This window comes from Mastigoproctus giganteus, chromosome 9, assembly GCF_048544385.1.
Source record: "Mastigoproctus giganteus isolate SK-2022 chromosome 9, ASM4854438v1, whole genome shotgun sequence".
NCBI lineage: Eukaryota > Metazoa > Arthropoda > Arachnida > Uropygi > Thelyphonidae > Mastigoproctus > Mastigoproctus giganteus.
In genome coordinates this window covers 16,671,575-16,685,419 of record NC_143583.1, presented here as the reverse complement: position 1 = coordinate 16,685,419, position 13,845 = coordinate 16,671,575, and positions in this window count along the sequence as shown.

Genomic DNA, 13,845 nt, shown 5'->3' with positions numbered 1-13,845 from the left:
AAATTAAAATTAAGAGTTCTGAGTTACCTCTGAAATCATTAAATTTTTGTTCAATTATGAAAGCTGGAACAAAAATTTAAGATATCAAGAAAAAAATGTTCGATACCATTCAAAAATGTTCTCACATTGCTGAGTGGGAAAATCTACTCCTTATACTTCAGTTAACTTATTTTTGTAATTAGTCATTTGTATAGTCTGTACGTCACCTTTGGTGTTAAAATGTTTGCTTTTCAAAGCTTTTTTTTTCGATGAAAAATCTCTCAGTAAATTCACTGAGAAAGATTAGGACTGTAGGGAGGATGTTTGAGAACCTTCTAAGGATATCTATCAAGGACATCAATAGATGTCGTAATCTTTGCCCCCTCGACAGCGCTTTATAATCCAACTAACAACTGCGTTAATATTTCAGGGCATGTGACAATATTACATGCAGTTAAAGTTCACTGTTATGATACAAATTTATACATGTTCTTTGCTTTTAGTTCGCAATGGTAACACCCCGAGTCATATAAATCAATTTAGTTAGAGTTCCTTCATGTTCATATTTTGTTCTGTGCGGGTATACGTTCAAAAGATTACACATTCTTTGCACTACTATAATAGTTATTGGTTAAAGAAGCATTGCAGGATCATCTAGACAAGACTGCAGTAATAATTTAGACAGTTTTTTTTTTTTTTTTTTTCAGGGAAAGTCTTGTATAACAAATTTGATTGGATACTATGATGTAGTTAAAAAAAGATGCAAAAAATAATTTTGATATTATATACTTGGATTTCAGGAAAGCTTTTGACACTATTGCGCATGGAAGAATACTGTACAAATTGGAGCAGCATGGCATTAAGGGTAAGTTGCTACAATGGATAAAATGGTAGTTGAGGGGGAGAAGACAGAGTGGTAATCAATGGACGCTACACTTCATGCACTAATGTTATTACTGGAGTCCCCCAGGGTTCGGTGTTGGGCCCATTGTTTCGTATATTTATCAGTGATATTGATGAAGGTATATCAGGCTTAATGTCGAAGTTTGCAGATGATACAAAGGTTGGCAGGGTTTTTAATGGCAGTGTGCTACTGCAACATGATCCAGAAAATTTGGGGCAGATGGGCTGAGAAGTGGCAACTGAAGTTTAACCTTCACAAATGCAAAGTACTGAATATGGGTAGAAGTAACCCCAGAGAAACGCACCAAATGTGTGGTACTACACTTAAGGTGGTATAAAATGAAAAAGATCTGCCAGTAATTGTGCAGTCAGATTTGGTTTTCTAAGCAAAGCAATGATAATACCACATGACCTGCTAGAATAGGTCATGGGGTATGTCAATGATATACAGGAATTTTGCTAGTAGCTGCACCTTGCGTACAGGTCTGCAGGCCTCATTTCAGGAAGGTCGTCGAGTTGCTTGAGCGTGTACAGAGAAGGGTAACAAGATTGGTGAGGGGAACGAAGGGGATCCTCTTACCAAGAAAGGCTTAAATTCTAAAAATGTCAGCCACTAGAGACTAGACATCTGCAAGGTGATATGATTGAGGTGTATAAAGCCTTGAATGGGTGGAGCACTCTGAGGGGGCCTAAATTTAAATTGAGAAAGACAGTTGTAGAATAGATGTGAGAAAATCTGCCTTTAGCCAGCGGGCGGTTAATTGCTGGAAAAACTTCCATCTGTCGTTGTGGAAGTTGACAGCTTAAATGAATTCAAGGAGGAACTGGATAACTTTTAGAGGGAAGGGATGTGTGAATTTTTTTTTTTTTTTTTTTTTTTTCTCTGATGCTACATAAGCTCATACGCTTGCTTTCTTGTATTACATGCCTCCATTATTATTATTATTACTACTACTACTACAACAACAATAAATGGCATGAGCTTCTCATGCTTGTATTTCAAACATAGTTGAAGTTCAAATACACTCGGGTAGCATCCTTAGCTCAGCTAATTCTATAGACACATAATAAATGCGACAATGAACTTGTCCCTTCTTGCTGTCATTCTCAATTATTAAGAGCTTGACAAACTTGAGCCTCTTGAAGCCCACGAGATCTAGACGGACTAATTTCCCATGCCACATTCAATTCAGAAGAATAATTTTTCTGAAACTTCAAATTTTCAAATGACTCGACAATCTATCATCTTTACATTTGTAATGGTAAAATTAATTAGCTGCTGCATCAGTTGTTTGGAAAGACACGAAAAATGTCCTCATGAAATATGCAATACATATCCGGAATGTAACTTTTGTGACTTTTTAATAATAAAAGATATATTAGTTACTTGGTTAAATATAAAAAAAAAATATATTCAGCAAAGGAAAGGAAAACTAGATTTTTCTTCACTGTTTGATCACTTTAATAAGTATTATATAAGAGGTGTGAAAATAAGATTCCTGGACTGGAACAACTAAAAGAACATAAAGTGAAGATGCTCAAAAAGGGCTTAATTTTTATTCAAAGTAATTCCCACCTGACTGAATGCGCTTATTACACCGTTCTACAACTTTCTGAAGAAACGTTCAGCTCGGCGGTTGTTTTTATTTGTTTTTCTTTTGGTTGCTTTTGTTTTGGTTTTCTTTATCCTCCTGAAATATCTTTCGTTTGAGAGCAGTTTTCACCTAGGAAAAGAGGAAGCCCTCTGGTGCTTCATCGGGAGAGTAGAATGGATGGTTGGTCTGTAAAATGCCATGTTTCGTCAGAAAGGTCTTCCCAACCAGTGCGGAGTGGGCGGGGCATTGTCATTCAACAAGAACCAACTGCCTTCTCTCGAAATTGTGGCCCTACCCGGTAAATGAGCTTCAATATTCTTTGAAGCACCTGTACGAAGAACGCAGCACTGACTCTGTCCTCAGGTACATACAAATTCCTAGTGAATTAGACTCTGTGGAAAAAATGTGATCAGCGTCGTCTTGATCCTGGATGAAACCTTTTTTTGGGCCTTGGTGATGATTTTGAAGTCCACTGCATGCTGTGAAGTTTCGTTTCTTGTTCGTACTGAAACACACAACACGCATCTCCAGTGAAAATGCAATCGAAGAAATTTTTCGTCTTGATAAGTCTGGATGAATTCTTCATATCATGACACTGTTTATTGTCTTTATTCATCCGTGAGACTGTGCAGCACTACTTTGCACAGTCCTTCCTTTTCTCTAAATTTTCATGCAGAACTTGACGAATGGTCTCCTTATTCGTATCCATCTCATCAGCTATCATTCTGAGCATCAAACTCTTGCCACAATTTCCCGAACTTCTGCAACTCTGTCCTCGTTTCGAGAGGTTGACAGAAACCCATTTCTTGGGTCATTACGAACATCCACACATCCTTCTTTTAACAGTTTATACCATTCTAACACACTTGTAAGACTGGTAACGTTTCATAACCATAAGCAGCTTTTTAACATTTTAAAGAAAATTTTGGCATTCGTTCTTTGTGCCGATTTGTGACAAGGAATGTTGACATTGCTAACGAAACTGGTTGTTATTTGCAACCTGTTAGCCTACAGGACAATTTCTGTACCACCATACGTTGGTGGAAGTTTGAACTACAACACACCACTTCCGTTCATTTTCAAACTAGTCGAGCATGATCGCAACGGGACCAGTCCGGATACTTTATTGCCACATCTCGTATATCATATGTTGGGACGCATTATTGGTATAACAGACAAAATTGCATTAAGTGAAATAGAGGCATAAAATTCCAAACTATATATAATAAATAACTATAATTAATTAATCTATAATGAGGTGACAGCCAATCGAAACTCTTCTTATCATACTTTAAAAGAATTGGTAATTTTATTTTAGTAGTATTATTAATTTCCTTATTTTAAAATTTTCTCTGAATTTTATACCCTAGGCTTAGCTATTTCGTACGAAATAGCTTTGCATTACGTACCTCTGTAATACAGGGCGTCCACAGGTATGTAATTCACAGATTCTGGATTTTCGATGACATTCGACGAATGGATCATTCCATGATGACGTCCTACACATTAAATTGGATTGAAATTCAGCGAATTTGGTAGGTTATTGTTGATAAGCTACTTAGGTCATATTGTGCAGAATATACAATATCTGTAAATGGCATGTTCTTTCTTCTTGATTTTCGTGATTGCTGGATGAAAAAAAACCTAGTTTCCTGCAGAAAACACTATGCTACCCTCGCCTGAAACCAACTGAGCTACTTTGTGATAAACGCCCATAAAACTTCCTTGCGTCATTGACCGAATTCGAACCCTGACCTATTCTATGTGTTGTCGGGTGGACAAGTTGTGTACGCACTGTGCTACTTACGACAGTTAATTTGGTGGCCATGATGGGACGGATAAGTTGCTGGAATGTTAGTCAAATCATTCCGGCACAGTCACAGCAACTACCGTCATTTTTGTAAAATTTGATTGGGCGTGTCGAAGGACAGATTTTCGTATTAACGATGAATGGTGCTTCGCTTACACCTGGAAAATTGCAACTACAAAATAAAAAATAAATAAATAAAATACACTTGGTATAGTTGAATTAAAAACAGTAGAGGAAGAAAGGGGAACTGGGAGTTACAATACGGGCAGATATGAAGTTTCTGAGCAGTGCAAACAGCCAATTAGGAAATCTCATGGAGTCCTATCGCTGATTTATGGAAAATTATCCTGTGGAGATGTGGAAGTCATAGTCTCACTTTTTGAAGGTAAGACCACATTTGGAATATTGTGTTTAAGTATGGACTAAAAAAAAGACATCCTCATCTTTTTAGATGAGGACATTGAGATTCTCTAAAAGGTCCAAAGACGGTAGCCGGCATGGTGATATCTGCAAAAGGACGATCATATGAGGCCCATGTATGTGGGCTGCAGAACTTGACAACCAGACACCTCAGAGGTGACGTGATTGGGGTTTAAGGCTTTGCGAGGAGTTAGTAAAATGAATGAAGTTGGAATTCTCACTGTTATAAAGAATTCCAGAACTGCGAGTCATAAATTCAAATTACAGCGGGAAGAGGTTTAGAATAAATTGTAGGAAGTTTTTTCTTTTAGCCAGCGAGTTGTTGATTGCTGTAGCAGGTAGTTGAGGCTGACAGTTTGAATGAATTCAAAGATTAACTGGATAGTGATCCATGTGAGGAGGGACGATTAATTTGTATTTTCCTATCTACTCTCTTTCTTTTTTTTTCCAACAGTGCAGCGAAAGCTTCTGCACTTCCTTGCACTATATTACTATATGCTGCTGTCACCTTATAGACCAGCAGTGGGAGGCCCGCATCACTGATAGCTTTGAGTTAAGATTTTTTGGTTCCAAAACGAGTTGTTCGAGTTCCACTTGGTGTAATAAACAATCGATTTATTAATCGAGTATGTAAATAAATTATCTGGGCCTTTTATCCATCAAAGATATTATTTAAATAGAATCCTTAGAATAGGATTCTATAAAAGTCTGTAGAATTGAAGGCAATTCCAGAATTGTCTTCAATTCTACAGACTTTAGGCGAGAAACGAATATAACAAAGAGTAGCATGACGTCAGTTTATTCTTTTGATGTCATCCGAATTCACGCGAGTTTCTCTAATGAATAATGACAAATAAAAGTCAAAATTCTTTGAAGTTTTTTGTTAGAGTTCCACCCACATATCCATCGATGTCATGGTTAGAGCGGTTGAACATTAAATTAAAAATAAAGAGGAAAAAGTAGCTGTTAAAAAATCGCGAACGAAATACATTGTAGACGTAAGGAATCTAAAATTGATAGCGGCTGATACACTTAATCGAAATTTAAAGCAATCGAAGCGTAAAGTAAATATGATGGATACAGGCCGTAAGAGGCTGCAATGAGGCATCGTAATTTAACAGATGCGTCAGCAAAACATTACGCTAAAAGAACCTATCCGATTGAAAATGAATGGTGGCTAATAAAGTTGTAATAAAGTAGATAAATTGGGAGGTAGATCATGTGATGCATGAAATGAAAATGATAAATAATCCTACGTACGCAATGCCGTCTAACCTTCTGACGGTTCAGATGCCCACAGAGACAGCAGAATCCTTTGAAGAAAAAACGTTCGCAATATCTTTTTAAAAGAAATGATTATTTGCTTTATCTTTTTGTTTAAAAAAGTCCATTTTTTTTCTTTTAAATCTTTTTGCATTTGCAAGTCAAAACATCAGAGAATAAGCCTAGCTGACTTTTAATAAATGTTGAACAGATAGAAAGAAATTTAACATCAGTTACTTTTGGAAGAGAAGAAAGATATTAGAGAGCAGTGAATTTAATATTCCCATATATTTTAATGTAAATTTATAGAAACTAAAGAATGTTCTTGTAATTTTTTTATGAGAATAGTCAAAGGTATATTTTTTTTTGATTTGGTAGTTGTTGGCGCATCGGCTTCTGTGGCCATATTGCATCTCCCAAGGTTTTATTGCAGTACTTTGATCCAAGCCCGAGGCGAGAATCGAACCCGCGACCTTTGGGTTGCCGGGCAGGTACTTTACCCACTCGGCTAGCCCGGTCGGCCAAAGGTATATCTACATAATTATCTATAATTATGATACATAACTTAATTTTTTTTCACTTTAATGATCCTATTTAAAATATGATCAGTGGAATGCAAAAAGCACAACACACCAAATTAAAGTTTAAATACTTAATATTTATTTTATTACTATCACAGTTTATAAACTCATTTATCGTCTTAAAAATATAGTTGTTATTCATATTTTTCTGGTATAAAAGTTGAAGCTTACATCTGCAGTGTAAAGTTAAATTTTTATTAGGTGAGAAAGTGAAAGGATGTCTGTCATATTTTCTATTGATGTAAATTCTCATTCTAATGACGCTCTTGTAATTTTTAGATGGAATTTTATGTTTATACTGTTTTTAAACGGTTCTTAATATTTAGCCAGCTACTACCCTCTTTCTTAGTTCGAAAACAGAGCAAATCCACAAACATCAATACTTATGGATTTGCGCAAGATATAACTTACATTTTGCTTAGGACTATTTAAGTACCTCCAAGAATATTCAATATTGCCTAGCATTTCAATTTTCGAATTGAAAAATATGTTGCTTCTTTTAAATTACCAGATCGTATCGCTTCCGCAATTTCTCTGCGAATTTCGGATTAAAGAGCTCTGTTCTATGATTAGTCTTGTTTTTCGTCTTATTAGAAGTTTTTCGTTTTTTGTTATCGATATTGTGACCTCTTGGGTTTCGTTTAGACGCTGTACTATTTTGGTTCTATCCGTGCACCCAAACTTGACTGATAAAAGTGGGCTTTGCCCCCCATTTGAACTAATCAGACCCGAGGATGCTTGTAAGCGAATTTATTCGGAATCGGCTAGAAAAAATCCTCGTCTTCGGCCTTGAACGATATCACACTCTTTGCCTTAACTACTTTGAGACGCAACTTTTTCCAGTGATCAAAGACACTCTCATCGAAAGGTGAATTGCGTTAATCTCATTTAATTTCTTCCCAACGTTTTTTATATTTTTGTATCTTCGTTCCAGTTTCACCTTCCAAATGAAAATCCCTTCCTCGTTCATTCTACTTATCTATTAGAGGGCCTGATTCAGACATCTGATAGATGTCAAGCCTCTGTCTCCGTAGTTAACATCTTCTAAAATGTTCGTCATAGGGATATTCCTTAACACCTTCAACCAATCTAGTTGCCATTCTTTAGACTCTCTCTAGAAGTTCTGTGTACCTTTTCTAAGCGATGCTTCCATACCTAAACACTATATTCCAAATGAATTCCCACCATCGATCTATAAAGAGAAATACCACCTTTCTATATGCTATCAAAGGTGCTTTTGATCATTAATAATACACCCCTGGGTTTTCCTGGCTTGCTAATTATATTACAAGGAAATTTTTATATTTGGTTGTATCGTAACCCTAAACCTTTCTCTTTACGGACCACCTTTAAATTCTGTTTCCCATATTCTGTATGTCACCCCATATATCTTCGCTCTCAAGTCTAAAATTTTAGATTTAGCGGAATTAAACTTCAGTTTCCATCTTTGAAACCAATCTGTCATTCAAAAACATTTCCATCTTACCTACCAACCTTTTAGATTATCAGAAAACTTTGATTAGACCCTTGTTATTATTGTGATTTGAGTTGTGTTTCTGTTCATACTTAACGTTGCTGCTGACCCTTTTAATTGTGAATCGATCGGATCACATTGTGAACGGATGACCGGTTGCTTGAGTTAAATTTCTGGGGTCGTTCTATTTACTCTTCTTACTTCATATTGGCTTTATAAGGATTTCATTTTAACTTCTAACGTACACCTTTAGTAAGTTAACAGCCATTAACACGATTTTTTGGGTAATCCACCCAATGTCTTCTAGTCAATCAAAATTTTAAAAGAATTTCCGCTGTTTTTTGTTAAATTTAGAAATTTTTAATGGGAAGATGTGGCTAGTAAATAACAAGAAAGTCATGCATACTCAAATCTTGACAATTCCTTGGGTATTCATCGAACCCCTTGATCAGATTTTCAGTTCTGATAAATTTCTTAATTTTCAGATTTATAATACCGTCGGTCCTGACATTCAATCTACACAAAGTCCACTCGACTATACCACATTGCTCACGTCCTCATACAATACCTCATCAGGCCACCTGACACTCAAGACTTAATTTATGTCCTCGTTTCATATCTAACAAAATACAAGAGTCAGCAAAATCAATGTGAGCGTAAATGAAATTTATGACTTCCGAGGAACAAAGGCCTTGTAGTGGAAGACAAAATATAGATTTCACTCCTTCAACAGAAGGATTATATCTTCTTCAGAAATCTCTTTGGATTAGAGGTGGAAAATTAATACGTCTACACTTTTTAATATAATCGTTAAAGATATAATTGTTATGTAATTAATTCAGAGGTTATTTGAGCTAATTCGAATAACGGATAAATTTTAACATGCAATATTCCATCCATTTAAATGTATCACGATAGTAGTACCCTTTGAGAACTGGCTTTTTTCAGAGTAAAAAAAAAAATACTATGCTTCCAAAGTCAGTATAATATTAGAAACAAAAGGATTTGGTTTCATTCAAAATCATTATCGAAATTTAAAGTCTTTAGAAACTTTAAACTGCACCGAAAATTTCGACCCTGCACGCCATTGTGCAAAAACGAAAACTGCAGACTCTCCCGAAGATTAACGTGCAGGATTCAAATCTGAATAATTAATGTGAATTCTTAAATATTCCTAATTACCTCCTCGCATTAATTACGTTAATCTTCTGGAATCGTGGCGAGAGCAATGCATACAATAGCGGATAGTTTTAAAAACTTTTATAGGCGGCTAATGACGTAGAATCTCAGCAAGATGTGACGTGGAGAAATATCCGAATAGTTTAACTCATTGAGCAACAACTTTATGCAAATCATACCGCTAATAAACGAACAGTCAGGTCTGTACTCGAAAGCATTCTTAATTAATGTCCAGAGGTCACGCTAACTGAAGTTTGTTAGTTGAAGTAAGAAGGCTGAATTCCAGCATCGTGCTGCTTAAATAAGTTTACAATACACAGGTACAGTCAAGTAAAAAAAAAATCGTTACACTTATTGTAGCAAACTAATGCAAAGCAGCCTTGGTAAAAAGAAAAACCAGAAACAGTGTTGGATGAAAAGACTAGTCTATTTTCAAACAGTATGAACAATGGATCTAAACTTTCATAATATCAATTTTTTTTTCTTTTTTCGAAAGATGGCTTTTGATACAGTTCCTCATAAAAATATATTATATAAACTGAAACAAATTGGGATCAGTTTTAAGATCCCTTGTTGGATCAAGGGTTGGCTAATATATAAGGGACAGAGAGGAGTCATAAATGATCATGCCACAGAGTGGATAAGTACTGGAGCCACTCATCTTCCTTAATGGGATTGACGAGGGAATGCAGGGGAAGTTGCTCAAGCTTACTAATGATTTAAAGGTAATAACGGTAATTAACAACCAGAACCAGGTCTGAACGACATATCAGTTGCAAAAATGGTCTGAAAACTAGAAACTGAACTATAATACTTCGAAATATAAGGTTTTACATCTTGAGAACAGAAATTCTAGATTTATATATGAACTAGGGGGAGTAGAGTTAAAATTTGTCCAGGACGAAAACGACTTGGGGGTTTGAGAGTCAGTAAGGCATGAATTGCAAACATGCGGCTGTGAAGGCACTTGGTGTCCTGTCTGTGATTGATAGGATCTTCGAGTGGATAAAAGGATGTCCCTCTATTCAAAGCAATGGCGAAACCATATTGGGAACAGTATGTTCTGGTATTGGAGGCCGCATCTGAGAGGAGACGCTGAGTTTCTGCAGGGGATCCAAAGAGGTGTGACTAGATTAGCGATGAGTACAAATCGATGGGACATATGAAGAACTGCTTAAGAGGTGTGAGCTACAATATTTGACAAATAATACTAACTTGGATGGACATAATTGTTAAATTCATTACTAAGGGTACACTTTGTCATCAGTATTTCATTTTAAATTCTTTTTGATCTAGCTGCGTCAAAGTATTTAATCGGAGTTTTTAGACATAACGCGTTTAATTTAAATTAAACTCCCTGATTAATTAAATTACGGAAAGAGGCGCAATGCCTGATGTGTACAACTTTAAAATCCCTAATTACCAATGTCCGGTTCATTCCGGTTAAAAATTGTTTAAGTAGGGGAAAAGTAACGGAATTTTCTGGAAGCTAATCATGTCACATGAACAGAGAAAATCTTCTAATTCTAGAGATCAATAGAGAAATCTGCAACGCCTAGTTTTGCTCAAGTGGCGGTAGAAGCAGTGAAGAACTTGATTTATTGTCGGAAAGTAGCAATCAGCTATCGAATTGCATCACATGCCCTCAAGCTGTTGACAGAAAATGCTGGTTTTAATCGAAAATCCTTTCTCGAGTTTCTCCACGCATATATTTGTCCTTTGAATATTTTACTTATGTATGGAGCACGAGGGAGGTCTCTATAGTTTCGCGAACATGAAATAGCGACATTGTCTTTTGCAAACTTTTTGAATTGGGCGAAACTGGACTTCTAATTTATACGACAACGTGTTGCTATTCAATTTTTTTTTTTTTTTTTCCCCGAAAAATGAATAAAACATTGTTCTGGTTTTCCATCTACTCAGTAGGCAGCTCTTATGTCATCTGCCATTTAAGATTTACATATTCTAATAGCTTTTATGGTAATATTGAACAATGTTTTCCAACCCGTGGAATAGTTTTTTTTTTTCTGTCTCATTAATTTGTACTAGATCTATCAAAAATATACGGTTCCATAGGAACTTCTCCAAAATCCTATAACTCTGTCAGAATTGACAACAGAATGCTCTTTACAAATATAAATCTCCGTGTCTGGACGGATTGATACATGAATTCTTTCGATCTTTTGGGATCAACTCAATGCAAGAAATTTTTGAAGAAGCACGGTCCCATATACTTTATGTACATCTAGAATCAATCACGACCTTTGACTCATGATTATTCCCAAGAAGGGAGATCACAGAACCCCCCAAAGCTGGCGCCCTTATTAAAATATTCTTAATAAATACAGATTAAAATTAATTTTCGAAGCCATCGCTAACAGATAGAAACTCTCTCTACTTGATGTGATCGATCACCACAGAACCTAACTGTACTTCTGAAATCGATATATGACTGGCAACATTTATCTAATCAGGACTTCCTTTACACTGCAAAGACCTAGCACTAACTAGCTCAGACCAGGAAGAGGATTTCGAAAGAGACGACCACCTCTTTGAGATCCTGAACGCTTTCGGTTATGGCCTACACCATCCATGTAATCTACCTGCCACAGAAAGAAGCAAAATTCTCCTTGAAACGGAACAGTCAGCTTACTCTCACCTTGCCATACTCCATAGGATTAAAACAAGTATGCCTGTTCTCTGGACCACTCTACATACTAACCATGAAAGCTTTCCTGAAAACACTGATACTAACATGAAGTCCCAAGGAAACTTTTATCAGGGCCACTCAAATAACTTGCATATGGAGACGCTGTTACTATAGGCCCACCATCGCTGAAGCCCCAGGAGCAATCTTGAACCATAATAAAACCATTAGCATCTCCACTAGCAACTGGAAGCCAGAACAGACTTCCCCCATCCAATGCACATGTTTTGCAGAAGGACAGAATTATTTAGGCGTATATCTACCGTCGACGATAACAGAGTGCATATAAGCACTGTCTTTCACTCACAGCTTTAAAAGGCTCGGATTCGATACTACCGGTACCTGTTTCATTCTGAACAGAACACCCACCACATGCAACTTCTTATTGACTGCTGCGAATGCATCTACAATTTCCCCATTGAAACACACAGGAAGTATGGACGCTGTATCTCATTTTAACAGCTCCGCAGAAAACCTCTTATGAAACCTCAGCAGGAATGTTCAAAGCAGAATCCTCAACGCCATATGCATATCAGCAATAGCTTGCTCTTTACAAGAAAACGTGCCAGTTGGTTTAACAAAATCAATTCCATTAACCACGCTTTGTGCGATTAGAACAGCCAGTCTAAAGCTGGTTATTGAGTTAGATAGACGTGGGCATAAGGTACAAACTTTCATTTCGAAAAAAAAATCGTCAATGAGCCACTTGTGTGTCCAAGCAAATTGCCTCTGTCACTGCTACATAATAAAGTGGTACTAATGAAACGGTTTGTTAAGGCCGTAGATAAAGGGGTTAGCTTAACATTTTCTGAGTTAAATGAAGTAAATTCGTTGCTAGTATTTTATAAGGACCACAAATCCGAGAAGAACTGCCAGAAGATGAGAATGTCACACCCATATGTCTCCAAAAAAAAGTGATGGTTTGGTTAACATTTAAAAGGATGTTGTTTTTTATTTTTATGAAAAACCCAAACAGGAAGAAAAGTGTTAGTCTCTAGTTGCCGTTTGTCAATTAAGAAACCAGAATATAAATGCTGATGCCGGACTTGAATCTCTGTACGTTATCATTTCCAGCAGGACATTAGACGGAGGGTTGTTCCCGCGAAACATAACAGAAGAGATAAATGAAGAGAAAAAAAATTGGTTCTGTAAGTTTGGAGTTGTACAGTGAATGGATGTTGACTGCTCGCGCTACGTGTTCGGAATGGTTTGGAAGAGAGTGGGAGAACTACAGATGCCAATTCAAAAGAACGGTGTCGACGATAATATCTACAGAGAAAGCATGCAACAGAAGCAGAATATTTATGAGACAGTGGAAAGACTTTGTATGAGACGAATCATTAATTAACCTGACTAGCTTCTTTTGAGAATGGTCTAGAAGCCTGAGAGAGATTGTTCCTACATCTGGGCGCCATCCCAAATGTAGGAACAATATTGTATATAATTTGTAAATAGATGCTTTTTACCTTTTTCGAAATGTATTTGTTGTTACTATCAACAAATAAAAAAAAAATACACGTATATTAAGTATTTACGACACTGAAAATATTTGGTGATGTATCCCTGAGATATTTCTGCAAATTTCAGTTAACTTACATGGGTAAATGAGATTCCTTGAGTTAATTATTAAATAAATCGTTATTTGTCCTACCAAACTAAATAAAGTGTTACATTGGTGAGTGAAAAATTCCCTTCACGGTAATAAATACCAGGGGATTTACATATAATGCAATATAAAGGAATAGAAAATAGAGCTATTACATTTACGCCTCATTTCTGTTTGGATTTTTGACAGTTAACGTATAAATCGCTCAATATAACACTATTGACAATTGAAAACACTAGCCACTTGTTCACATAAGCGCACCATTCAGTACACACGGTTCTTCAAATACGCACAGAACTGTTACGCTACAGTAGCCTCAGCGAACCAC